At 36.8% G+C, this 27,156-nt stretch overlaps 1 pseudogene across 1 annotated transcript; it reads right to left on the bottom strand.

Moving 5' to 3' along the window:
• Positions 1-1,520: 1,520 nt before the first annotated feature.
• On the bottom strand, positions 1,521-26,546 carry LOC149557543 (cysteine-rich receptor-like protein kinase 2; annotated as a pseudogene). The gene is made up of 8 exons (XR_016364891.1): positions 25,738-26,546; positions 17,403-17,567; positions 17,018-17,148; positions 16,691-16,904; positions 16,361-16,592; positions 16,116-16,266; positions 15,914-16,000; positions 1,521-2,315 (listed from the first exon to the last, which is right to left on the bottom strand). The product of XR_016364891.1 is annotated as a cysteine-rich receptor-like protein kinase 2 (transcript).
• Positions 26,547-27,156: the final 610 nt, after the last annotated feature.

Genomic DNA, 27,156 nt, shown 5'->3' with positions numbered 1-27,156 from the left:
CCACCTCTCTCCTCTCTCCTCTTCTCCCTCCCCCTCACTCTCTTCACCATCCCCTTGTCTCTCTTTTCCTTTCACCTTGTTTCTCACCCCCTCTTCCTCCATCCCACCCCGCTCTCTTTCCATTCCTATCTTCTTTTCCCCAATCACGGCCCCTCCATCTCTTCCCCTGCCCCCTCTCTTCTTCTTCATGCCCCATCTCCCCCCCGCCCCACTCTCTCTCTTGCCCACCCCCTCTCCCCTCTAATGCCCCAACCCTCTCCTCTCCTCTCTCCTTTTGTCCCCATCTCAACTCTCTTCCCACTCACTTTGTCCCTCTCTTTCCTTCTATCCCTTTACCACCCACCCTCTTCTTCTCCCCCTCTTCCCCATTCCTTGCTCCCTCCCATCTCTTTTCTCCCCACTCCCCTTCATGTCCCCTCTCTTTTCCATCCTTCCCCTCTACCCCCTATCCCTCCTCCTCCCACTTCACTCCTTCCTTTTCTCCCCCTCTCCCCCCACCACGCCTCCTTCTCTTTCCCTCCTCCTCTCTTCCTCTCTCCCTCTCTCCCTCTCCCTTCTCCCATCTTCCCCTCTCTCACTTTCTCCCTTCCTCCCCTCCTCCCCTCCATGTTTGAATAATAAACTTAATGAAATATCAAATATCAATACAATATTTTTAAAAAAAAATTTTAAAAAAATTAAATACAAAAAATCAAATTTAAATAATAAAAAATTTAAACATTATAGAAAAACTAAAAACAGAATGGTCAAAATCCTGCCATATCATTATTGTATTAAAAAAAAATTAAATAACAAGAAATAAACTTATTTAAATTTTAATATTTGATTTCACTATCTAGACTTTAATATTAATAAAATTATTAAGACACCAACATAAATAGTAATAATAATAACAATTTGCAACTGATCCAGCTATTGATAAAAACAATTGTAGATTGAAATATCACAAACAATCACAGAAGTATGATTTCCCATTAATTTTTTCAATACTTATTACAAATTAATTAGTTAAATCTCAGCTTTCTTTCCATGCAAGATTTTCACAGTCGTGCATGTAAGTCTGGATTCCCTAATATTTTTTTAAAAAACTCTAATTGGCGATAAAAGAGATGCGCTAAACCCAGAATAATGTTGTCCAGTCCGAAAAATAAACCTGTGAATAATCAACCATTTTAAACAGCGAATGCAGGGTCGCTAGCAGATTTGATTTTCAGTCGACGGAAATCATTGTATGTCAGATAAATGTAAGGATTCAATAGTGCAAAAAATCGAGAAAGAGATTATGTTTGGGAATGAAGAGTGTTAAAGCTGCGAACCTCTCACAGAGGATAGCGCGCAAATTTGAAATCATTTGCAACATGCTAACCTGGTAAAATGAATACATGGTCTTATTTTTTGGTTCTCCAGATGGAAAGGGATTATTTTGAATAAAATGTTGCATGACCTGAGAGAGAGATGATTTTCTTTCACTGTAGTTACATATGATGAAAACATAAACAACAGAGAATATAACAGCAGTATAGAAAAATTAAGAGCAACACCTCAAACAATTTTTTATTCACAAACTGATTACAAGGCTATGCAATGGCCTCTATATATAGAGAGCCCATGAGATGAGAAGATGATTCTAGAGGATAAGGTGATAAGGTTGTATGACCTAGTATCAAGGAGGTCATTTCTATCCATTACCAAATTTATAGGAATTGACAGGCAGTCTGCTTCTAATTGGTTGTTAACAGCAGGTAATGTGGATTTGACTGTTTCTAACATCCTCCCTTAATTTCTACCACTAATGATAATGTGTGGGAGAAATTACAATAAAAAAATATAGATAGTATAGGTCTCGGCTTTGAGCCTTGTTAGGTACCTATTTACAACATAAAAAGAGAAAGGGGAACATTATATGACTATCCCCCCTTAATGTTCACCTCAATCATGCCTAGCATGCCCCGTAGTTTCAGAAATTTGGCCTCAAGCATACTTTTAGTAAATATGTCTGCAGCTTGGTCTTCACTTGGACAGAATTGGAGATTAACAAAATTTGCTTGAACAAGATCTCGAATATAGTGAACATCAATCTCAATGTGTTTTGTTTTAGCATGAAAAACAAGATTATTTGCAACTTGGATAGCACTTTGATTATCACAATACAAAGTAGTAGCTGAACTCTATGCAAAATCAAGCTCAAATAAAAGGTTGCGAATCCAAACTGCTTCCTTTCCAGCTTCTTTTGCTGGTCTATATTCTGCTTCACATGAGGACAATGATGTAGTAGTTTGTTTTTTGCTGCTCCATGTGATTGGACCTGACCCGAGCTGAAAAATATAACCACCAATAAATTTTCTATCATGTATATCACCTCCCCAATCTGAATCTATGAAGCCAACCAAAGAAACTGAAGACTGGTAATTATAATGTATGCCATAGTAAATTGTTCCATGAATGTATCGTAAAATCCTTTTGGCAGCCAAACAATGAGTTTCTTTTGGTTCCTGCATAAATCTAGATACCAAATTGACTGCAAAACAAATGTCTGGTCTAAACTGTGTTAGATAAACCAAGCTACCAACAAGCTGTCTATATAAAGTAGCATCCACCTTCTTAGAAATACATTCTTTAGTAAGCTTAGTTCCAGATTGAAAAGGAGTAGGGGCTGGCTTACATTCAAGCATGTTAAATTTTTCTAAAAGATCCAAAGCATATTTTTCTTGAGAGATAAATAACCCATCATGAAGTCTACTAATTTGCAAGCCAAAAAAATAATTTAGTTCACCCAAATCACTCATATGAAATGCCCCTTTAAGATCTGATTTCAAATCACTAATTAACCCAATATTTGGTCTAGCTATGAGTAAATCATCCACATAAACTGCAACAAGAATAATTTCATTTTGCACTCTCTTCACATAAAGATTTGGATCTGATTTGCATTTTTGAAACCCATGAAGCTGAAAATACCTATCAATCTTCTCATTCCATGCTCTTGGTGCTTGTTTAAGCCCATAAAGTGACTTCTTTAATCTACAAACAAGATTAGGATGATGCTAATCTACAAAACCTGGTGGCTGATCCATATATATTTCTTCATATAAATCTCCATTTAAGAAAGCATTTTTTACATCCATTTGATGAATATGCCACCCAAGACTTGCAGCCAAAGAAAGAATAATTCTAACTGTATTCATTTTAATGACTGGAGCAAAAGTTTCTTCATAGATCAACACCCTCTTTTTTATTAAATCCTTTAGCAACCAATCTAGCTTTAAATTTTTCTATAGCACCATCGGATTTAAATTTTTTTTTATAAACCCATTTGCAACCAATGACATTCTTACCTTTGGGAAGTGGCACAAGTTCCCAAGTTTTATTTTTCACCAAAGCATCATATTCTTCTTCCATAGCTTGCTCCCATTCTTTCTTCCCTCTAGCTTCTTCATATGATCTTCGATCATTTACTTGTAATACTTTGGCCACGAGAGCACTACCATTCCTCCCTTGGATCTTTGAGCCTTGCCTATATATTTCTTCAACGCTCCTTGTCTTTTGGCTAGCTGAAAAGTTATCTTCTTCATCATTACTACCTGCAGAAAATGTCTGATTACAAGCATTAGTTGTGTTGTTTTCACTAGTATTTTCATCATTTGTAGAAGTGCACAACTCATCCTCATCAATGTAGTCTCTATTTCCTCCTAAAATATCTGAAAAATGAGAAGCATTTGTTGTTGTAGAGTGAGAAGGAGTGGCTGTAAGTTGTGAATGCTCATCAAACTTCACATCTCTACTAACAAAGACCTTGTTTGTTGTCAAATCATATAACCTATAAGCCTTTGATTCTTCAGTATAACCCATAAGAAAACACTTATGACTCTTTGGTTCTAACTTTTCCCTTTGTGTATCAGGAATGTGTGCCCAAGCAATACACCCAAATACTTTAAAATATCCAATGTGAGGTTTCTTACCACTCCATGCTTCTTTAGGGGTGATATTTGTGAGAGCTTTGGTGGGGATTCTATTTATAATATGTGCAGCACAAGAAATAGCCAAACCCCAAAATTTATTATGCAAACTTTTAAAATGCAACATACAACGAGCCATTTCTAAAAGAGTTCTATTCATTCGTTCAGCCACCCCATTTTGTTGAGGAGTATAAAGAACTGTTCTTTGCACCTTAATACCATAATTTTCACAAAATGACTCAAATGCATAATTGCAATATTCACCCCATTATCCATCCTTAAACATTTAATTATTTTGCCACTTTGATTTTCAACTAATGCCTTAAACTTTTGAAACACTTCTTTTTTCCTTTCAAGAAAATAAACCCATACTCTTCTGTTGTAATCATCAATAAAAGTGAGAAGGTACCTAGCACCTGAAAGTGAAGGATATCCTAGTTCACATAAATCACTATGAATGAGTTGTAGTGGATGATTAGCTCTCCATGCTTTACCTGAGTCAAAAGGATCTCGATGATGTTTCCCTAACACACAACCTTCATACACACCTTCACAAGCTGAATTTTTTGTTAATCCTCTTACCATATCCATTCTAAACATATCTTGTAATTTTCTATAATTTAAATGTCCAAGTCTAGCATGCTAAAGTTGTGACATATAATCAGTCTGAGCAATAAAAGCACGAGAGAGTGTATATTTATCATCAAGAAACCCCACAAATTTAAATAGATTCTCTTCATGATCAACTCTACCAATAGCAATTATATTGCTTGGGTCTTTTCTATCTCTAACAATAACTTGATCAGTATTGACAACAAACTCATATCCATCTTGAACTATTTTGAATACTGGAATAAGATTCACCCCCAGTCCTTCAACCAATAAAACATTTTTCAAAGACCCATGTGTTACATTAACAGTTCCTCTTCCTAAAACAGGACGTTTCATTTTATTTCCAATAGAAATTTCTTGATCTAAATTCTTCCCTTCATAAAAATTAATAAAAAAAGATCTATCCCCAATCATGTGAGACGATGCCCTTGAATCTAAAATCCATTCTTTATTAGAATCTGAAGCAAAGTATCCCCCCTTAACACTAGATTTACTTTTGGGTGTAGCAATTACTTCCTCATTTGATTTCTCTTGCCTTTTTAAAGAGATAGCTACGAAACTATGATTATCCTTCTTTCCATCCTTAAACCTTTCTTGCTTGGGCTTATATTTCTGCCTTTCATTGTCCCTCTTCTTCAAAAAAAACTTCTCCATGCGATTCTCACCTCCACAATACCTGCAAATAAAGGGCTTTCTTCTAGCTTTCTTTTCTGCACCATCATTTCTAGAAAAATGATTACAACCTTCATGATTTCAAAATTTATTATTTCCTTTCCAATTCTTTTTTCCATCATTTCTAAAAAATTTACTTTTGGCTGTATATACACAATTCTTCTTAATATGCCCTTCTTTAATAAGTTGAACTTCTTCATCTAAAATAGATTTGCAAAATTGATCAAAAGTTTGCTGGGGGGTATTGGGATTTAGTTGAAGAACCATTTTCCTTGATTCCTTAAATACTTTATATGGTTGGGGAAGCTTACTTTCAACCATTGCAATCAACTGAAAATCTTTTTTTGCATATTCAGCACCTATTTTTTTTAGCTGAGTATTTAAAAAAGTAACTTTATTGAAGTAATCAGACATGTTTCCAAAATCAAATGGATCTAAATTCATCAATTTTTCTTCTATACTAAACATGCTAGCAATGTCTACATCTTTATAATCTTTTTCTAAAGTCTCCCACAACTCTATTGGGTTATCAATATCAACAAATCTTCTATTTAGATTGGGGCTCAAAGCTTTACCAATAATACCTCTAGCTTGCTCCAACTTGCATTTCCACAACTCCTTTTCTCTATCAGTTTGTTGAGGTTCCCCAATTTCTTTATTTACTATCCTCTATAAAGCCTTCTCTCTTAGAGCATTCTTCACTGCAATCTTCCAATCTGCAAAACCACTTCCATCAAAGATAGGCAAAAATTCATTTGAAGAACCCATGTTAGCAAAAAGATCAGCTTTCAAACAAATCTAGCAATACTCTAGTAGCATAACAACCTTGCAACCAAATATCACTCCAAATATATATATATATATATATATATATATATATATATATATATATATATATATATATATATATATATATATATATATATATATATATATATATATATATATATATATATATATATATATATATATATATATATATATATATATATATCAGCCCTGCAAACAAACCATTTTCAGCAAACCTTCTAGCAATATTTCTAACTGAACTTCTAGACGAATTTCCAGCTGAACCTGGCTAAACTAGGCTCTGATACCATGATGAAAACATAAACAACAGAGAATATAACAGTAGTATAGAAAAATTAAGAGCAACACCTCAAACAAATTTTTATTCACAAACTGATTACAAGGCTATGCAATGGCTTCTATATATAGAGAGCCCATGAGATGAGAAGATGATTCTAGAGAATAAGGTGATAAGGTTGTATGACCTAGTATCAGGGAGGTCATTTCTATCCATTACCAAATTTATAGGAATTGACAGGCAGTTTGCTTCTAATCGGTTGTTAATAGCAAGTGATGTGGATTTGACTGTTTCTAACAACATAAACAAGATTTGAGTTGGGATTTGTTCAATGTTTCAAAATTGCACATTAAATTCAATTATTGATATAGGTGGCAATGTTAAAGAAGCATATAGAGTCCTCACATTAAATACAATTACTGATATGGATGGCAATTATAGAGTTCATGTAGTTCTTGCTAGGTTTACCAATGGACTTTATACAATTTTTTTTTAACTCCGAGGATGTGGTTTTTAAGATATATAACCAAATCTACAAAATCATAAGGATAACGAATCTCAAGTAAGATCATTTAACCTACAAGAGTTCATATTTCAATTGTTCCTTGTCTTCTAGCTATATTCGACAAATGTGAAGGTATTAGGGCTTGGAGATACAAATAGCCCTCAAAATCTCAAAGTGAGCCACCACCTCCTATTGATTTCCAAACTGGAATAGTTGAGGCCTTAATATATCAAAATAAGCCATTACATTTGTCCCAAAGAATTCGTATTGGAAAAATTGTGAGATGTTTGACGAACAGTTGGAGGGAATTGCAAATGAGATGCTAAGGTCTTTGGTTACAGGCATGATTCAGGAGATTGTTTGGGAAGGAGTTTGTATAGGGGAAGACGTAGTTCAGGATGACTCCCAGACTAATAACATTAAACACCATCAAAATGACATGCAACCGAGTTGTGAGCTGGAGACTTCTATAAATAATGTGGATCATCAGGAAGATATAATGGGGCTAGAAGATTCAAACTAGATTGAGGATTATCTGAGATGCCAAGTAAATGATTTTTTCAATGAAGATATTATGAATCAGCAGGAGAATAAGGAGGGGTTGGAACAATGAGGTTGAGGTTATATTGGCAGTTCCCCCCTCTTTTACTAATCTAAAATGCCAAACTTTAATTCCAATAGAAAATTTAGAATGCTCTCCTGCTAAACAGGATGTAGAGGTTACCTTTCATGAAGAAGATGGTTTATGTACACAAGTTAGTCAGGATATGAAGAAGATGATTTATATACACAAGTAAGTCAGGATTTTTAGGGAGCTAAGGATCTACCAGAATCAGTGGGAACTAAGGTGAACCTTGTCACTGATAGATGGTTTGACTATACTCAGATTTTGTCTCTCGAACAAACAATTGCAGTTATTTTGACACCAAAAATATGCCTAGAGTGGGGCGAAAAAACCCAGAAGTGTGAAAGCCAAAGAAGAGGTGGAAGCAGACATTCAATCTACTCTTGATGGAAAGTTCATGACTTTGACACATCTCTCCTTGTCAGTCATGAAGATTATTTCAATATCGAAGACATTAATGCCTCTCACAAAAGATAAAGAATGAAGCACCAACTTGATTCTTTGAAGGTGGATATTGTTTTGGTACAAGAAACTAAGTTATCTCAAAGAAATTATGAAAAGACAATTTAAAAATGGAAGGGTTGGTGCTTTGTTCATGAGCAAGGAATAGATGCTTTAGGGGGACTACATATTTTTTGGAATCCTAAGACATTGCAAGACTAGTTGATTTAACAAAACCAAATTGATAGTTGATAAAGGTTCAACACTTCTATCTCTCTTTTCACCTTTTCAAGGTCCATCCACTATAAATGATAAGAGAAGATTGTGGAAAATTTTAAAGAGAATAATTCAAAAATCAAGGACCTCAATGTTATCATGGGTGGTGATTTTAATGCTATTCTAAATGAAGATAAATAAAATTGGGATATTTTCCCTCCAGCTCAGACCATGCAAGATTTATCCTTCATTCACAGTAGATGATGATTTACTAGACACGATTCCTAATTCAGGTGGTTATAATTGGACTAATAAGTGGATGGGTTTCTTTCAGATAGCTGAGAGAATGGATAGACTTTTGATATCCTTGTTATGGAGAATACAAAACTATGTTATTTCATTAGATATTATGGCCTTCTCATGCTTAAATCATTTTGCAATTGATTTGATAATAAATTTGTCTCTTTCTTTGGCTGCTCACAAACATAGGCCATCTTTTAAGTTTGAACAAATGTGATTCAAAAATCCTCAATTTCCTATTTTATTTAGGAAGTGGTGGCTTAATGCTCCAGATATTAGGGGCACCAAGATGTATTAAAGTTTTGGTCAGAATTTGAACATATGAAGATTTAGATTAAGCAATGGAATATATATGTTTTAAAAAATGTATCCTCAAAGAAAGAGGTTGTTAAGCAACAAATTTGCAAAACATAAGTGTGTTGCCAATGCTATTCTTTATATAAAAGATTTAGACTCGGGGAATTATATTCTTGATTTTAAAGGTATTCAACGAGAAAGTGTAAAATTCTTTAAGAATTTGCCAGACCCTCAAGAGGTTGATATACCCTCACAAAAGCAACAAGATGAGATATTAAATAACATCCCAATTTTAGTTTTAGCTCAGGATAATATCACATTGATGGCACCATTCACTATAGTGGAACTTCTTACAATTGTGTTTTCTATATCTCCCAATAAATTCCCCATGCTTGATAGGTTTATAGCACTCTTTTTTTCAAAAATATTGGGATTTTATTTATTGGGACCTATTGGTATCATTGGAGGAATTGAGGAGAAGAAAGGCCATGTTGCCAAATTTTAATACTACTAATATTGCCCTTATTCCTAAGGCGTTTGCAAATTTTAGTCATTTCATCATGGAACATAATTTATAAAATCTTTACTAAAGCTATATACCTCAGACTAAAGAAATTAATACCAAGTATAATTTCTCTAGAGAAAGGGGGTTTTGTGCTAGGAAGGGAAATAATGGAAGGTGTCTTGGTAGCACATGAAGCTTTACATTCCACTAATTTGCATCAAACTTAAAATTTTGTTATAAAATTAGATATGATGAAAGCTTATGAAGGCTTTTCTAGAATTTTTTAATCAAAATGTTGGACAAGTTTTGTTTCTCTACTGCATGGTGTAAATGGGTAAAATCATGTATATCTGGCACATGGTTCAAAATCATTATAAATGGTAGTCCAACTAAGTTTTTCTCATCTTCACAAGGGATCAGACAAGGTGATCCATTATCTTTGATTCTTTTCCTTTTCGTGGAAGAAGCATTGAGTAGATCAATAAAGTCCCAACAAGTGTAAGGTTTATGGAAGGGTGATTCAATTGTAGGCACTAATGAGTTGGTTACACACTCTCTTTTTTTGGATGACACACTACTTTTTGTCTTTCCATCAATTCAAAAAGCTCAAAAGATCAAGAGAACCCTCCAAGCATACTCATTAGCTTCGGGTCAGTAACCACCAAAAATAAAAAAATCTTTTTTTTTTTTCAATACAATTTTAGTTCTGGCTAAGAGGATTCAAAATATCTGAGAACTCCCATCGACATATGTGGGAATTCCTTTTTTTGTGGGTGCAAACAAAGTAGTATACTAGAACAACATTATTGAGAGAATAAAGAATAAAATTTCAGCTTGGAAACCAAAGTGGCTATTGATGTCTAGGAGAATATTGTGAATTATAAGTGTGTTGACAATGATTCTAAATTATTTTTTTCCTGTCCTAAAGGCACCTGCATCAATTATTTTCCATATTGAAAAGCTGATTAGAAGCTTTCTTTGGAGAGATAAAATGTCTAGGGTTAAAAAGATCCCCCTAATATCATTGAAAGAGATGTCTCTAACAAAGTCTAATAGAGGAGTGGGGTTACATAGAAATATAGAGCTTGGAGGTAAACTTGTTTTATTTATGTATGAGAAGCTAGACAACAAGTGGTGTTCTATTATGTGTAAGAAGTTTCTAGATAATGATGACCTAGTGCAAATCTTCACATTAGTGGACACTCCATAGGGTTAAGTAATTTTGAATTTTATGATGACTTTGAGAGAGGTGGTCTCCCATTACGTCACATAGGAAGTACATAGTAGGTTAAATGTCTCTTTCTGGTTAGATTCTTGGTTGGGTTTCCCACCTCTTGTAAACACTTGTCATCGAGATTATGCTAATCACCTACCAAAATTGAGGTACAAAATTGATTGACTTTTTAGATGCAATTGAGATACACTCGAGCAAGGGTATTTGGAAGGATCCTACATTCTTACCTATTGATAATAATTAGTGTTGCTTTTCCTTAGGTATTTTTAATGAAAGAATTATTTATTTTTCTCAAGATAAGGAGTGTTAAAGAAGGTTATAAAGCATTACAAAATATGGCTGAGCTTAGGTCATCACATCATTCCTTCAATCTTTATTGGAATAATGTTGTGTTTCTCAAAGTAGCATGCTTGTCATGGACTGCTTTAAATAAAAGGATCTTGATGAGCGATAAACTTTTTAGACTCTCTATAGCTCAACCCTTCAAATGTGTTTTGTGAGGAGACCTAGGAGACTATATATCACTTACTATTACAATGTTCATATGCACAATAGTTTTGGTTACAAGTGCTTATTAAGCTTAATTATGACATGCCACTTCCTAACATCATGTGGGATATTTTTTAATCATGGTCAATGCTTTATTGTAAATCATTTCTCATGGTATTTGCAAGTGTGCCCCATCAGCAATTGTTTGAGTACTTTGGTGGGAAAGAAACAAGCAAACCTTTTGTCATGATTTTTAACAAGTGAACAAGATGCAAGAATAGATCGAGAAAAGTATATCTAAAAGTTTCAATTCATCAATTGCTTCAATAACTTTTGATCATTATTTCTCAGTTTGGGATAGTAGGATCATCAAGGAATGGAAAGTGATTACCATTCAAACAAGAACTCATCCAAATCCAAAATTAATTGGTAAAGCTGAGAGATCAATAGTGATACTTTGGCAATATTTTTTGGCACTTTTAGGGTGGCAATGTCACTTGCAATTTATGAAAACTAGGTCCCATGCTAAGACCAATCACCAATATGATACATAATTAGTTTTATTTTGACAATTACTTCGACAATGGAATCTAATCTTTCCACATGGTAAAATAAAAAAAGTTCCCTCCAATTTCAAAGGCATTTCTTAATAGATGGTCACATTTGCTAATATGGCAAAACTTTATGTCAGGTTATATGTAAAGTACATAGATTTCACAAGTGTCTCTATTCTCGTGACTTTCTAATGAACTTTTTATCCTTCTAACCTTTGGCCTAAAATAGATTATATTGTGGACAATTGAAATTATTTTAGAAAATTTCTCTAAAATATGTTGTACTTTAACTTTTTAGCCCAAAATAGGATTTATACCATTGATTTTGGATCATCTCACGATCAATAAAACGGGTTATTATATCTTGGATGATATAAATTTATGATTTCTATATATTTTTAGTTTTGGTTGCTATTTCTAAACTAATTATAGGTTCTTGTTTTACAAAATTTTCATACATTGAATAAAATCATCACTAAGCTCCTAGCAGAGAGGCTTAAGATTTTCCTTCCTATGGTTATCTCTGAGGAACAAGGGGGTTTTGTGGCAAGAAAACAAATTTTGGATGGGGTAGTTATTGCTTTTGAAGCTATTCACTCTATGTGTACTTCCAGGGAACGTGCTATGTTTATTAAGCTTGATATGGCTAAGGTTTATGACAGAGTGAATTGGGATTTCTTGTGAAAAGTTCTTCTTGCTTTTGGCTTCAGTCAAGATTGGGTTAGATGGGTTCTTAGTTGTTTTACTACTCCTTCCTTCTCAGTCCTTCTTAATGGTGAACCGACAGAGCTTTTTGGGGCTTCTAGAGGTCTTCATCAGGGAGATCCCATCTCACCTTATTTATTTATCATTATGGCTAAGGGACTTGGTAGACTTATCAAGTTTCATGTTTCCCAAAATTTGATTCAAGGATGGCAATGGGGAAATGGTTTGCCTGCTCTTTCTCACCTCCAATTTGTTGATGATACTGCTCTTGCTGGGAGAGCTTGGATTTGGGAAGCTAAAGCCTTTAGGCTCACCTTGGATACTTGTTTGGTTGTCTCTGGGGAGAAAATTAATGACCACAAGTCCTCTATTTTTTTCTTCAACACTCTTGAGCCGATCCAGCGGAGGATTGCTAATATCCTGAGATTTCAAATTGTGTCTCTCCCTCTGACTTACTTGGGGGTCCCTATTGTGGTGGGTAGATAGCCTAGGCTTTTCTAGCAAAGCTTTCTTGACAAACTTCGACAAAGGGAACATACCAAATGGAGCCTCATCAATTGGGATATTGTTTGTAGGCCAAAAAAGGAAGGAGGCCTTGGCCTTCGGTCTACTATCTTGTGCAGTCAAGCTCTTGCTGCCAAGTTCTATGGGTGTTGGTGTACTAGCCAGTCTCAGCTTTGGGCCCATATCCTGTCACACAAGTATTTACCTGCTGTTGATCCTTCAAATATTTCCAGGTTTTCTCTTGAGGGAAGAGGCTCCATGGTGTGGAATACCCTCAAGATTGGTGTTCACCTGGTGAAGAGAAGTTTATTTTGGATATGCAACAGAGGCATTGAGGCTCTATTTTGGAGTGATTCTTGGAATGGGCATCCTCCTCTCCTATCCTCTCATCCTCACTTGCAGGCTCTTTGTGATTCTTTCCTTTTTGTTGGATGGAATAAGGTGGCTCATTATAAGGAGGCTTGTAACCTAGGCCTTGCTGTGGGTTATAGATGGAAGAATTCTTTTGATTAGCCTGTGGGTGGCTGATAGGGAGATTGGTTGGAACTATCTCAGATATTGGCTTCTAGGGAGTGCAGCTCGTTGTAGGAACCTGATGTTTTAGCTTGGGGAGGTGCTTCTTCTAGCAAGTATTCTGTTTCTTTTGGGTACCTTGCGTTGACGAAGCAACTTTTTGGTGAGGTGGAGGTCTCTTGGTGGAAGAAAGTTTGGAATAGTTTTTCATGGCCTAAGTGTAACCTTTTCCTCTGGATTTTGGTTTATAATCATTGTCTCACTTGTAATAATCTTTGCAAGTGAGGCTTCTAGGGGCCTTCCATCTGTGTTCTCTGCCGCAATAGTGAAGAGATTGTTTCTCACCTTTTTTTCCAGTGCCCCTTTGCCAAATAGATTTGGCTCTTCTGGTGGAGTGTGTGAGGATGCACGTGCTAGCATTTGTCCTCTTTGTCTGAATTCTAGGACCGTTTGGGCCATTCCCCTTCCAAGACTTCTTTTCTTCAAGTTGCTTGGACTATCGACCCTTCTCTTATTTTATGGCATGTTTGGCTTGAGAGGAATAGAAGGATCTTTCATGATTTGCAATTTGAGATCATACACCTATGGGGGAAATGTTAATTCTCTTCTAGAAACACTCCTTGCTAAATGTGATATTGGTGGGGGTTTGGATCCTATTGATGCTGGTATTTACTCTCGCCTCTCCTTTCCTCTTCTGGGTTGCTCTCCTTCGATCCCCCACACCCTCTCTTGGAATAGAGCTAAGCAACACCCTTAGCGTGTTAATCATCAGGGACGTTGGTCTCCTCCTGCGGCGGGCACTCTTAAAATCAACACTGATGGTTCTTCTCAAGGAAATCCTAGTCCAGTTGGTATTGGGGGAGTTGGGCGTGATAGTTCTAGTGCTATCCAATTTTTGTTGTCTATATACAAGGGTTACCATACTAATAACCTCATGGAAGCCCTGGCTATCTTGGTTGCAGTGGAACAATGTTGTCTACGTGGTTGGAAAAGAATCATCTGTGAGACTGACTTGCAGGTGGTTGTGAACTTATTGTATAATAGGAACCTTGTGCATTTGGATTGGCATTTACCTCTGGTTATTCAGAAGATCATTCAGTTATGCAATTCTTTAGATTCCGTGTCCTTTATGCATATCCCTTGTGAGTGGAACGGTGTGGCTGATTGTTTGGCTAAATGGGCCTTTGAGCAAGGACCGGCTTGGAACATTCTTGATCCTAGGATGCTTCCCCTTGATTTATCTCAGATGTTGGATCAACTTGTGGACCAGGATAAAGCTCTGTAGTTCTCTTTGTTTCTTGTGTTGTTTAGCTCTATTTGATATTCAATAAAAATTTTACCCCTCTTTTAGTTTAAGAAAAAACTAGCCAACAAAAGTAAATTTTTCCTATTTTGGAAAAAAATCACCACTATAATCCCACAATTTTATACATTTTTCCAAAGGGAGTTTCTTAAAGTTATCCCTGATTATCACAAACCACAAACAATTTATTACATATTACAATTCCAATTCATGGTCATATACCAATGAAGAACATGCTCTCCAATGGTAAAAATATGATAACTCATCAAGTAGGAATTCAAATGATGTGTTATCATAGGAGAATAATTCATGATAGGTCTTAAACAAGATGTGGAAATAGTGCATACTAAAATGCACAAACAATGAACAACTCTCATGATTTCACAAATGAGAAAAAAAAACAAAAGAACAAAACTAATTTTGTTGATGCAAGATTTTCAAGAACCCAACATATTCCTACATCGAAATTACACCATTAGGAAAACTATAATTTTTAAAAAGAAGTCTTATTAGCAGAAGAACAGGAATACAATATGAGTAATACACATTTTACATGACTTATGGCATGCATAACATGGTGTTGTGTGTTTGAATCCCCTTCAAGAGCTTTCATTTTTCTCTATGGATATGAATCGGTTGTTGAAGAAGGTAGTAAGTTCGTGTAAGTGCTTGGCCGTAAGGATTCAATGAGCACAATATATCAAGTCTGCTCCTTATGTAGGCAATCACACCTCCTTCATCCAAACATGGTGCAGGAAACCATAGATCATGACCTCGCATAATTAGGATATCATGTCTTCAACATATCAAACATTTGTAAATCAAATACAAATGCTAGTTGCCAAACTACAATTGTTCATTCAAAATGACATTGTGCTACCATGTAGAATCTCGAAGTCAACTAAAGAAATGTCAATATTAAAAAAATCAAGTAAACAAATTCTCATAATGCAAGAAATGAGAACATCAAATGCACAGATTTAAGTTAGGGAAAATATTCTATTAATTTATTATTATTAATTTACAATGGAAAATTCAATTTATAGTGTAAGGAAGATCAATTTGAATAGTAAGTGTTATCTAAAATATAAGCATACAAATACAGATCTGTACCTGTAGTCTGTAGACAGTTGTAGGGTGATATAGTGACCACCACTAAGTGAACAGGAATAACTAACGAGGGAATAAAGTTACAGTAACAGATGCATGAGATCCTGGTGCTGAATCCCTTGACGAAGAAGTTTGAGTTGTATCATTTACATTACTCTCGAGAAACGCTGGTCTGCTTGGCAGATCAATTATCTCCACATCACTTGTTAACATTGACACAATTTGGGTCATACTTGGACGCATGGATGGAATGGGCTTTACACAAAGTAGAGCAATCGTTATTACCTTCACTATTTGCTCTTGTGGGTATTCTCCCTCCAACTTCGGATCAACTACCTCCAACATTTGCTCCCTCTCATACAGTTGCCAAATCTACAACCACAAAATTTAACAATGTATTCATCATAATATATGCCTTTGATGATTCATGAACAAATTAATTAAGAGCAATAACTAGTTACAACAGTTGAGAAGATTGAGAACACACCCATTGCAAAAGAAGTTGAAGAGGATCTGGCAACTTTTCATCTATACACTTTCTTCCACTAACAATCTCAAGAACCACCACCCCGAAACTATATACATCAGCTTTTTCAGTTAATTGCCCTCGAATGACATACTCAGGGGCAGTATAACCGCTGTTTTAAATATATATGTTAGATATGAATAGTTTTAAATCTGCAAACTTATGGTGGATTATAATTGATAGAATATTAGTGTAAGTGCGCTTACATTGTTCCTCCAACTTTGGTGGAAACATGGGATTCCCCTTCAGGATAGAATCTAGCCAATCCAAAATCTGCTATCTTTGGAAGAAATTTATCATCTAGAAGAATGTTTCCAGGCTTGATATCTCTGTGCACTATACGAACATTCGAGTCCTCATGAAGATAAGCAAGGCCTCGAGCTGTGCCAACTATGATATTCAAACGTGTTTCCCAATCCAAAAACATCCCTTTCTCTCCTGCAGTTGCATATAATGTTACAATTTCACATAAGCGATCAAGTACAAGCAAACCCAACTTCATTAGTACATCTTGATTAATCTAAATCATTACGCACCGAAAAGATGTTTGTCAAGACTATTTTTTGACATAAATTCGTAAACGAGCAGGCGTTCATGGCCATGCGAGCAACAGCCAAGCAATCGAACAAGATTGCAGTGACGAACACTGTTGATCAGCTTCACTTCTTTCAAAAATTCATTCATGACTTGCGTTGTTTGTCTTTCGCTAAGCTTCTTGACTGCAATCAGTTTCCCATGTACAAGTTTTCCCTGAACATAAATACAGTTTAGAATTAGCATCATTGAGGAACCCAAGGAGACAATATTAATATATTGTTCTTTTCAAGAAGACAATATTGTTGTTTTCAAGTTGTATTATAAACCTTATAAACTTCGCCAAATCCCCCCTTTCCAAGCAGGTTGCTCGGATCAAAATTATGAGTTGCATCCCTTAGAGTTTCATAATTGAAAATTGTAACTTGATCCAGTGCCTCTCTTGCACGCACATCATCCTCTGCAGATTAGACGACGTTATATCTCAGTTACATTTATTTGTTTGAATTTGTGTTATTCTTTAGTCACATTTTACTTGTTCGAATTGAGTACACGTAAAACAAATCTTATCATGTTACATAAGTTGACTATTCTTTATGTACTAATATTTCTAAAATCTAACAAAAATGAAAAAATTTCATCATTTTCCCTCATCTCAATACGTTAAAATCTGAAAAGAATCAGATATAAAATATGCTCTGAAATTTAAAGCACCTGCTTTAGCGAAGGACGGTATGAAGCCTTTAAACTTCCGAAAGCACTGATAATATCTACAAAGAAGAGAAACGCACAACGCCGCGAACAAACCTCCTCCTCCAATGCTTCCTACCAATATAGCAACTCTGTTCGAATCTGATCCACTTTTATTCCCTTGGGACACTGTTAAACACAAATACAAACCATAGATATATCAATGTCCCCTTCTAGCTAGAGACATCACTTTAGCTGGTGATTAGCCTATCAGAGACCTTCGTAGGCTAATAAGATTGGATAGAGGGTCACCTTGGTGTGGAGATCCTCCAAGGACCAAAGCAGAGTACTTCTGGGTTGCCAGAGTTTGTTTATGATGAGTTTTCCTTTGAGTTTGGCTTGGTCAGGCTATTTTTAGCAGTTTTGGAGTTATAAAGATAGACCCCTGCTATTTTTAGAAAAGGGGTATGGTCATATGCAGTTCTATCATGTTAGCTCCCAGTCCAAACGACATTCAAAAATGTTGAGTAATAATGGAGATATTAATTTTTATTTAGTTAAAATAAACATTATTGATTTTGAGCCTATATTGTTAAGTTATAATATATAACTTAAGTGAGGGTCATGATATCATAAAAGGGGCCATTGTTTCAATTAATTGTGGGTCCAAGCTTATGGAAAAATTAAAAGGGATTTTCTAAGTTTTAATGTAATAACATTTTTTATGTTATTATTATATCTTTTATCCCACATTGAGTGTGGAGACTCATTCTGGAGTCGAGGAGTCCTTATAAACAAACCTTGTCTTCCTTCAAGAGCAAGTTATGAGAAGTGCTTAAAAACTTTGCCTTGTGAAATTTCTTGAAGTTGTGGCAACAAGGGTTTCTACAAGTTTGAGAAGAATTCAGACTGTGGAGGACGTAGTATCTTCAAAGTTGATGCAATTTGAGGGTGTGAAATATCACTTGAATTTTGCCTATGAGTTGACTTCATTCTAGAGTCAATATTGTGTTTAGTAGGAAAGAATTGGATAAATCTGTTACAGGTTGGAAGGGGTTATAACAGCAGCTACAGTGCTGTGAACAGTACAGCGCTCCAGCGAATTTAAAAATCAGAGATTTAATATTGCGGTTTTTGATAGGCGCTGCCCAAGGAGGAAGCAACCAGCAGCGTGGTTGTGTATCGGAGACAAAAATCAGATTTTTTTCAACTATTAATGATGATGTTTTTAATGTATGCTTCCAGCAATAAGTATTGTACAAACATTAGGAGCCATCTGAATAAATGAATTTGATTAGCATTATAATCAGATTTTAGTTATAATTTGAGGTAGATTATTTTTCAATATTTGTATTTTCTTTTCATCAACTCAAAAACCCAAAAACAGCTTAAAACATTTAAAAACAAACCAAAAACAATTATTACACCCAGGGAAACAAACAGTGATCAGCGTAGAGCCTATTTGGAATTCTTACATTGGTATCAAAGCCTCATTCTTGGCATCCTGAGGGTTTGGGGAGTCATATGCAGCCACCAAAAATTGGACCACACAGGTACCATACTCGTAGGAGAGCTCTGATTGAAAGAGAACAGTTACAGGAAACAGGAAATATGGAAGAGAGGCATGATGGTAGTTCACCTAGAAACAGGAGGAATAATGATGATCAGGATACCAGAGAATTCTACCGTGCTATGGTTACAGGGCAGCAACAGATGGCACAGGCATTACAGGCACTCACTACTATGGTAGAAAGGATGAACCCACCTGTTAGACAAAATGGGGAGCCGAGAGAACAGGGAGATAACAAGAGTGCTACAGGTAATCAGAGACCACAACGGACCCATTCCAAAACAGTTGCTAGGCCTACACACCCTACATTTGTTCCGGAGGAGCCAGAAGAAGCTCCGGTAGAGGAGGCGACATGAGACCCCATATTCGCAGATGCACTCATGGCTGCAAATGATGAATGGGAATTATTAGCTCCGCAGGTTCGGGAGAGGATGACCTTTGAACACTTTGTAAATCAGAGGAGAGAGCATTATAGGTCACTCAAACAAGATAGGAGGCCTAGAGGTCAAAATAGTGAGCTGAAGAGGGCTACAGGCAAGCTTACTATGCCTACATTTGATGGGAGTGGTAAGATGATAGCTCAAGATTGGATTCATAAGCTTGACACATTTTTGGCACTGAGGCCAATGATAGAGATTGAAGCTATCAAATATGCCACCTTGCATTTGGAGGGAATAGCACATGATTGTTGGTACCATGGTATGGTAACACTTTAGCATAACCAAGTGACAGAATACCAGGACTTCATGGATAGGTTGGTTGAAAGATTTGACAAAAAAATCCAGAGATTTACTTCCGGGACTTAGCACAGCTGAAATAAACAGGCAACTTGGAGTATTTCATTGGTGAATTTCAGCGGTTGGTAGTCATGGTGCCAAACATTTCAGAGCATAGATTGATAGTTCTTTTCATTGAGGGCCTATCTGAACCACTGAGAGGTTGGATAAAGGCATTTGATCCTATTTCTTTACAGGAAGCGATGAAAAAGGAAAGAAGTATGGAACATGCAGTCCCAACAAACAAATTTCAGTCCAAAGGAGCATCTTCTAGTAAGGATAACAAACCATTTTATAAAAAATCAGAGAGGACTGATTTTAAAAATGATTCTAAAGATAAAACTCCAGCACCTTTTGACAAGGAAACATTAAACGATTTGAGGAAGAAAAAATTATGTTTCTACTGTAAGGGACCCTATGATGCAAACCATGATTGTCCTCTTAGGCCAAAGGGAAAAGCTAACAGAGTTATGTGGGCATACTATGAGGAATCAGAATCAGATAATTCAGATCAGCAGTCTGATATAGAGGAAATAGATGGTGAAAAAGAGGAAGACAAGGCTGAAAACTTGTCTAAAATGGAGTCCAAGGATGGGGAAGGAGATGGGCAACTTAGGGAAGCTCGTCTCACTAGTATTAAGCAAGAAGGGTCATTTCGGATTAGAGGAGTACTCGCTGGACAGCGAGTCATAACCTTGGTTGATACAGGTGCCACTCATAATTTCATTGATGCTAGGATGGTGGAGAAGAGTGGCATACAAACAGAGGAGTTTGGGAGAATTAGAGTGAGGGTAGCGGATGGCTATGTCCTCAAATGTGATCGTAGGATCACTGGACTCCCATTGAAAGTTAATAATTATGACTTTAAGGCAGATTTTTATGTTGTACCTATGGGAGATACAGATATAGTTCTTGGGATGAGTTGGTTGCACAATATTGGTGAGTTCACTCTTAACCTCAAGGAGATGGAGATGAGGTTTAAAGTGGATGGGAAGACACATATTCTTAAGGCAATCAGGGACAGTGATCTCAGGATGGTCTCTTTTCGTAGAATGGCTAGATTGATTCGACATGATCAGGTAGAGTGGGCAGCAGAGTGCATGTTGATGCCATCACAGGAGGGACAACATAAGATTGAATATCCTCCTGATATTCAGGAGCTTAGAGTTAAACACTCTAAGGTGTTCAGTGACATTCCACCAAGTAGACCACCAGACAGAGGTATTGAGCACATCATTGAGTTAGAGTAGGGGGCTAAGCCCATCATGATTACACCTTATAGGCATCCGAAGAGGTTGAAGGATGAAATTGAGAAAACCATAAAGGAGTTACTTGCTATGGGCCACATTAGACCAAGTAAGTCTCCTTTTGCTTCTTCAGTGGTGTTAGTAAAGAAGAAGGATGGGACATTGAGGATGTGCATTGATTACAGAGTGCTTAATAGGAAGACGATTAAAAATAGATACCCCATTCCCAGGATCGATGAGTTGATAGATGAGCTTCATGGAGCTTGCTTCTTCTCAAAGATAGATTTAAGATCAGGTTATCACCAGATCAGAGTTAGAGAGCAGGATATCGAGAAGACAGCCTTTAGATGTCATTGTGGCCATTTTGAGTTTGTAGTTATGCCATTTGGGCTAACTAACACACCTGCTACTTTTCAGGCAACAATGAATAGGGTTTTCCATCCTCAGTTGAGGAGATTTGTACTTGTCTTCTTCGATGATATCTTGGGAGGAGCACTTGGTTCACCTGGACATGGTGCTGGGTATATTGGACAGAGAATCCTTGTATGCAAAGGAGTCGAAGTGTGATTTGGATATGACAGAGTTGTTGTACTTGGGTCACATCATCAGTGCAGAGGGCGTGTGCATGGATCCTGAAAAGATTCATGCCATTGTGGAGTGGCCTTCACCGGTGAACCTTACACAGTTGAGGGGCTTTCTAGGACTATGTGGTTTCTACAGAAGGTTTGTGGATGGATATTCCAGGCATGCAGCACCCTTGACAGATTTGATGAGAAAGGGAGCTTTCTTGTGGACTCTTGAGTCACAGGAGTGTTTTGAGAAATTTAAGGGGTTGATGACTTCTTGTCTAGTGTTAGCATTACCAGATTTCAGTAAACCTTTTGAGCTACATTGTGATGCTTCCGGAGAGGGCATTGGAGCGGTGCTTATGCAGGAGAAGCACCCTATTGCTTATGAGAGCAGGAAATTGAGAGGGCCAGAGTGGAGCTTCAGCATATATGATAAGAAGATGTTAGCCATTATGCACGCTTTGGCCAAATTCAGGCAATATTTGGTAGGTAGCAAATTTTGTATCAAAATCGACCATAATAGCCTAAGACACTTTTTGGGGCAGCGAGATCTCAATGATAGGCAGCAAAAGTGGGTGAGCAAGTTACAGTCCTATGACTTTGACATTACATATTTTAAGGGGACACAGAATGTAGTTGCTGATGCCTTATCACATAGGCCCCATTTGAGCTTATTGACAGACATATCGAAGGATTGGAGACACTTGATCCTTGCAGAGTATGCAAAGGACACTTGGGCAACTGGATTCATAGATGAGACTATTCAGGACAGCAGATACACCCTTGTGAATGAGCTCATCATTTACAAAGGACAAATATTTTTGGTCCCAGGATCAGTAGTGAGGAGGGTGGTTTTGAAATCTTTTTATGATTCACCTATGGTAGGACATCCTGGTTTTTACAAGACATACCGACAGATTAGAGAGCGATTCACATGGAAAGGGCTCAAAGCAGAGGTACTTCAATATGTTAGGGAGTGTCCCAATTGCCAACAGAATAAGCAAGAACACTCCTATCTAGCCGGTTTACTTCAGCCACTTCCGATTCCTGATAGGAAGTGGGAGTGTTTGTCTATGGACTTCATCACAGGACTGCCTAGAGCCCAAGGCAGAGACTGCATATATGTGGTTGTGGATCGCCTTACGAAGTTTGCACACTTCTTTCTGATCACTGCTACATACACTGCGACACAGGTGGCAGAGTTGTTCTTCAAAGAGATATTCAGATTACATGGCTTACCTCGGAGCATTGTAAGTGACAGAGACAACAGGTTTATGAGTCACTTTTGGCAGGAGCTATTCAGGTTGTGTGCGACAGAGCTCACTCCGAGTACTAGCTACCACCCTCAGACAGATGGTCAAACAGAGATAGTAAACAAATGGGTGGAGGGATATCTTAGAAATTATATAGCAGGGCAACAGAGGGCATGGGTAAAATGGATTTATCTCTGTGAGTATTGCTACAATACCACTTATCACATGTCTATTCAGATGTCACCCTTTATGGCCCTGTATGGGTATGAGGCACCCAATTTTATGGATCTGCTTTTGAGTGACAGTAGAGTGCCCAGTGCAGGTGATTTGTTACAGGAGAGTCAAGACCTTGTTAAGACTCTCAAGGATAATCCAACTAAGGCACAAAATCAGCAAAAGCAGTATGCAGATCAGAAGAGGACTGAGCAGACTTTTGAGGTTGGAGACATGGTGTATCTTATGTAGCAGCCTTACCGTCAATCCACTCTCAAGAAGAGTGGTGCCGAGAAACTCAAGCCACGATACTATGGTCCATTTAGGATTATCAAGAAAGTGGGAGAGGTGGCTTATGAGTTAGACTTGCCGACGGAGAGCAAGGTGCACAATGTTTTTCATGTGTCACGCCTCAAAAAGGCGCTAGGGCATCATATTGTGCCTTCTACAGTACTACCACCCTTGGATGATGAGGAAAAACTTGTTTTGATGCCAGAGGCTATCATTGATTTTAGAGAGAGGAACTTGAGGAAACGTACCATCCGAGAATATTTGGTGAAGTGGAAGGATTTTCCGGTAGAGGATGCTACTTGGGAGAGCGAGGAGATTTTACAGCATCCAGAGTTGAGATTGCTTGAGGACAAGCAATTTCAGGGAGGGCGGACTGTGATGTCCCCTTCTAGCTAGAGACATCACTTTAGCTGGTGATTAGCCTATCAGAGACCCTCGTAGGCTAATAAGATTGAATAGAGGGTCACCTTGGTGTGGAGATCCTCCAAGGACCAAAGCAGAGTACTCTTCTGGGTTGCCAGAGTTTGTTTATGATGAGTTTTCCTTTGAGTTTGGCTTGGTCAGGCTATTTTTAGTAGTTTTGGAGTTACAAAGATAGACCCCTGCTATTTTTAGAAAAGGGGTATGGTCATATGTAGTTCTATCATGTTAGCTCCCAGTCCAAACGACATTCAAAAATGTTGAGTAATAATGGAGATATTAATGTTTATTTAGTTAAAATAAACATTATTGGTTTTCAGCCTATATTGTTAAGTTATAATATATAACTTAAGTGAGGGTCATGATATCATAAAAGGGGCCATTGTTTCAATTAATTGTGGGTCCAAGCTTATGGAAAAATTAAAAGGGATTTTCTAAGTTTTAATGTAATAACATTTTTTATGTTATTATTATATCTTTTATCCCACATTGAGCGTGGAGACTCATTCTGGAGTCGAGGAGTCCTTATAAACAAACCTTGTCTTCCTTCAAGAGCAGGTTATGAGAAGTGCTTAAAAACTTTGCCTTGTGAAATTTCTTGAAGTTGTGGCAAGAAGGGTTTCTACAAGTTTGAGAAGAATTCAGACTGTGGAGGACATAGTATCTTCAGAGTTGATGCAATTTGAGGGTGTGAAATATCACTTGAATTTTGCATGTGAGTTGACTTCATTCTAGAGTCAATATTGTGTTTAGTAGGAAAGAATTGGATAAATCTGTTACAGGTTGGAAGGGGTTATAACAGCAGCTACAGTGCTGTGAACAGTACAACGCTCCAGTGAATTTAAAAATCAGAGATTTAATATTGCAATTTTTGATAGGCGCTGCCCAAGGATGAAGCAACCAGCAGCGTGGTTGCGTATCGGAGACAAAAATCAGATTTTTTTCAACTATTAATGATGATGTTTTTAATGTATGCTTCCAGCAATAAGTATTGTACAAACATTAGGAGCCATCTGAATAAATGAATTTGATTAGCATTATAATCAGATTTGAGTTATAATTTGAGGTAGATTAGTTTTCAATATTTGTATTTTCTTTTCATCAACTCAAAAACCCAAAAACAGCTTAAAACATTCAAAAATAAACCAAAAACAATTATTACACCCGAAGAAACAAACAGTGATCAACGTAGAGCCTATTTGGGGTTCTTACACCAATATAGCAACTCTGTTCGAATCTGATCCACTTTTATTCCCTTGGGACACTGTTAAACACAAATACAAACCATAGATATATCAATGTACTTAATTTGGGGAAGAGCTCTAATAGTCATTAGTTTAAACTAGTTGTAGTCTATTTTTGAATTACTACCACATCAAAATGTCTAATTATAGTTTATAAGAAGCTCTAAACAATGATACCACATGTACTCATAATTGATAATTTTTTAACTTTCTTAGTTGCTGATTGGTCCATTTTTGTCATTATTTGGGCGTGGACATAACATTGAGGGATGGACATAACAGGTTGCCTATGAAAGATTTTAAGCTCTTCACTCAAATATGGTGGTACACCAAAAAAATCGACAAATTTTGATATATGGATTAGGAACAGTAGGTGGGCAAAGTGAGATGGATGGAGATGTCATAGATTCGTCCCACTGGCAGATCAGACACACATGTATTAACAGTCATCATTTTATTTTTTAGAATATTGCATAACTACCACTGAAACATTTCACCTCGAATAGTGGTGTTTTTGTTGGAGGAATGTTTCAAAATAATATTTTTTTACCAGTTCAAGCTCTAAGCACAATATAAGAAGAGACCTTAAATGCTCAAATTCTAAAATCTTAGCTTTAAACCCTTGAATCACTTAAAGAAATACACGCAAAAAAATTGAAATAATTTAACTTATTTAGAAGATCTCAATAGAGAAAGTTAAGCTAATCGAGTACTGAGTATCTTCCCCTATACAAGTCCAGAACAGAACAAGCTATGAAAAAGAAGTTGGGGCGCACCGGTGAGATTATGAGAAAAGAAGGGATAATTTGCATAGCGCATAAAACAACCGGCCATCAGAGCACGGGCTTCCCGGTTGAGGATACAATTCATCGTAAGACGCCCCCAAGCTTCCGAGAGGCATTCTTGACACGTGTCGTTATCAAGGGTTTTCACGCACTGACCAAGAGCATAGAGAGAATCGAGGGAGCCAACGGCATAACAACCGTTTGTAGAAGCTTTTGCGCCGTTTTTGAGAAATCTAGAGACTCGGTGACCGAGGAACACTTCTCACTATCTCCACCGTCCGTTCCCTCATTGAAGAAACTGTTATTCTCAAACCGTAGAAAGGAGCCATCCAGATGAAGCTTTGCTCCGTTGCATCTTGGGCAAAGTTGTTTCAGTTTCGCCTTTGCCGCGTTGAGGCACTCTAAACATTCATTAGTCGTGAGATATTCTCTGCACTGAGCGAGTCCGAAGACTGGATCTGTCGTGCCGTTGTTGATGACTGACGTGGCAAAATGGGATCCATTCGAAGATAGATTTGAGGCAAGCGATTCATAAACGGCAGCTTGATTGTTATTGAAAGTAGTAGCATTTCTGTAGATCCAGCCACTTATACTCTCGCTACATCCGGAGCCGAGGTAAGTGGTCTGCGGGTCATCTGCTGCTGAAACCACTACAATTGCGATTATACTGCCCACAAATAATACTACGCTGCTAATTTCTGACATTTCCCTGCGCAAAGAGAAATGAAATTTGCGGTCACAAGTGTTTTGAACAGCTATATTGATACGGTTTCCTTAGTCAATACAATATGAGCGGCTTTTAAGAAGAAAACTCTTTGATAGTGATATGATTCGAATGGTGGTCTTAAGGGGAACGGCTTAAACATCACACACTAAGGTTGGATTCCTAGTGCAAAAGTGTTAAATAGTCAAAGTTTGACTTACTTTTTAAGGCTTAATTTCTTCCTTAGTGTGTGATGGTTAAGGCTGGCCGCCTTAAAGGACCCTAATAGCCTAGAAAGTTGTTTGATAATAGAGTAGGTGATTCTGAACAAAAGCATCTCAATAGAAAAATAGATATATTAGTGATTGAAAACAAAAGCATTGAAACTACAATTCACAAATAGTAAAATTACCTTTTTTTAAGTCTTGGTTTCTGTGTTGAGTGATGATTTTGAATTTGGATGTACAACTAAGTGAGACATTTTCTTGGAAAAAAACCAAATAATTCATGACTTTTTATAACGTTTAACTAAAAGTCAAAGTTTTTAGTAAAATATATTTAAAAATGTCATTTCAATGAGAATATTGAGTTTGACAATGCTTTATATGATAAGGACCAAAATTACGACTATGGTGACAAAAGATAAAACATTGAATTTTTGTATCTAGATGCTTTCACTTGGTATATGATAGTTATGGGTGATGCTT

Source organism: Cupressus sempervirens, chromosome 5, assembly GCF_028749045.1.
Source record: "Cupressus sempervirens isolate cs-2001-9-10 chromosome 5, ASM2874904v1, whole genome shotgun sequence".
NCBI lineage: Eukaryota > Viridiplantae > Streptophyta > Pinopsida > Cupressales > Cupressaceae > Cupressus > Cupressus sempervirens.
Note: the sequence above shows the minus strand (reverse complement) of the source record. Positions and strands in the feature narration are given on the sequence as shown.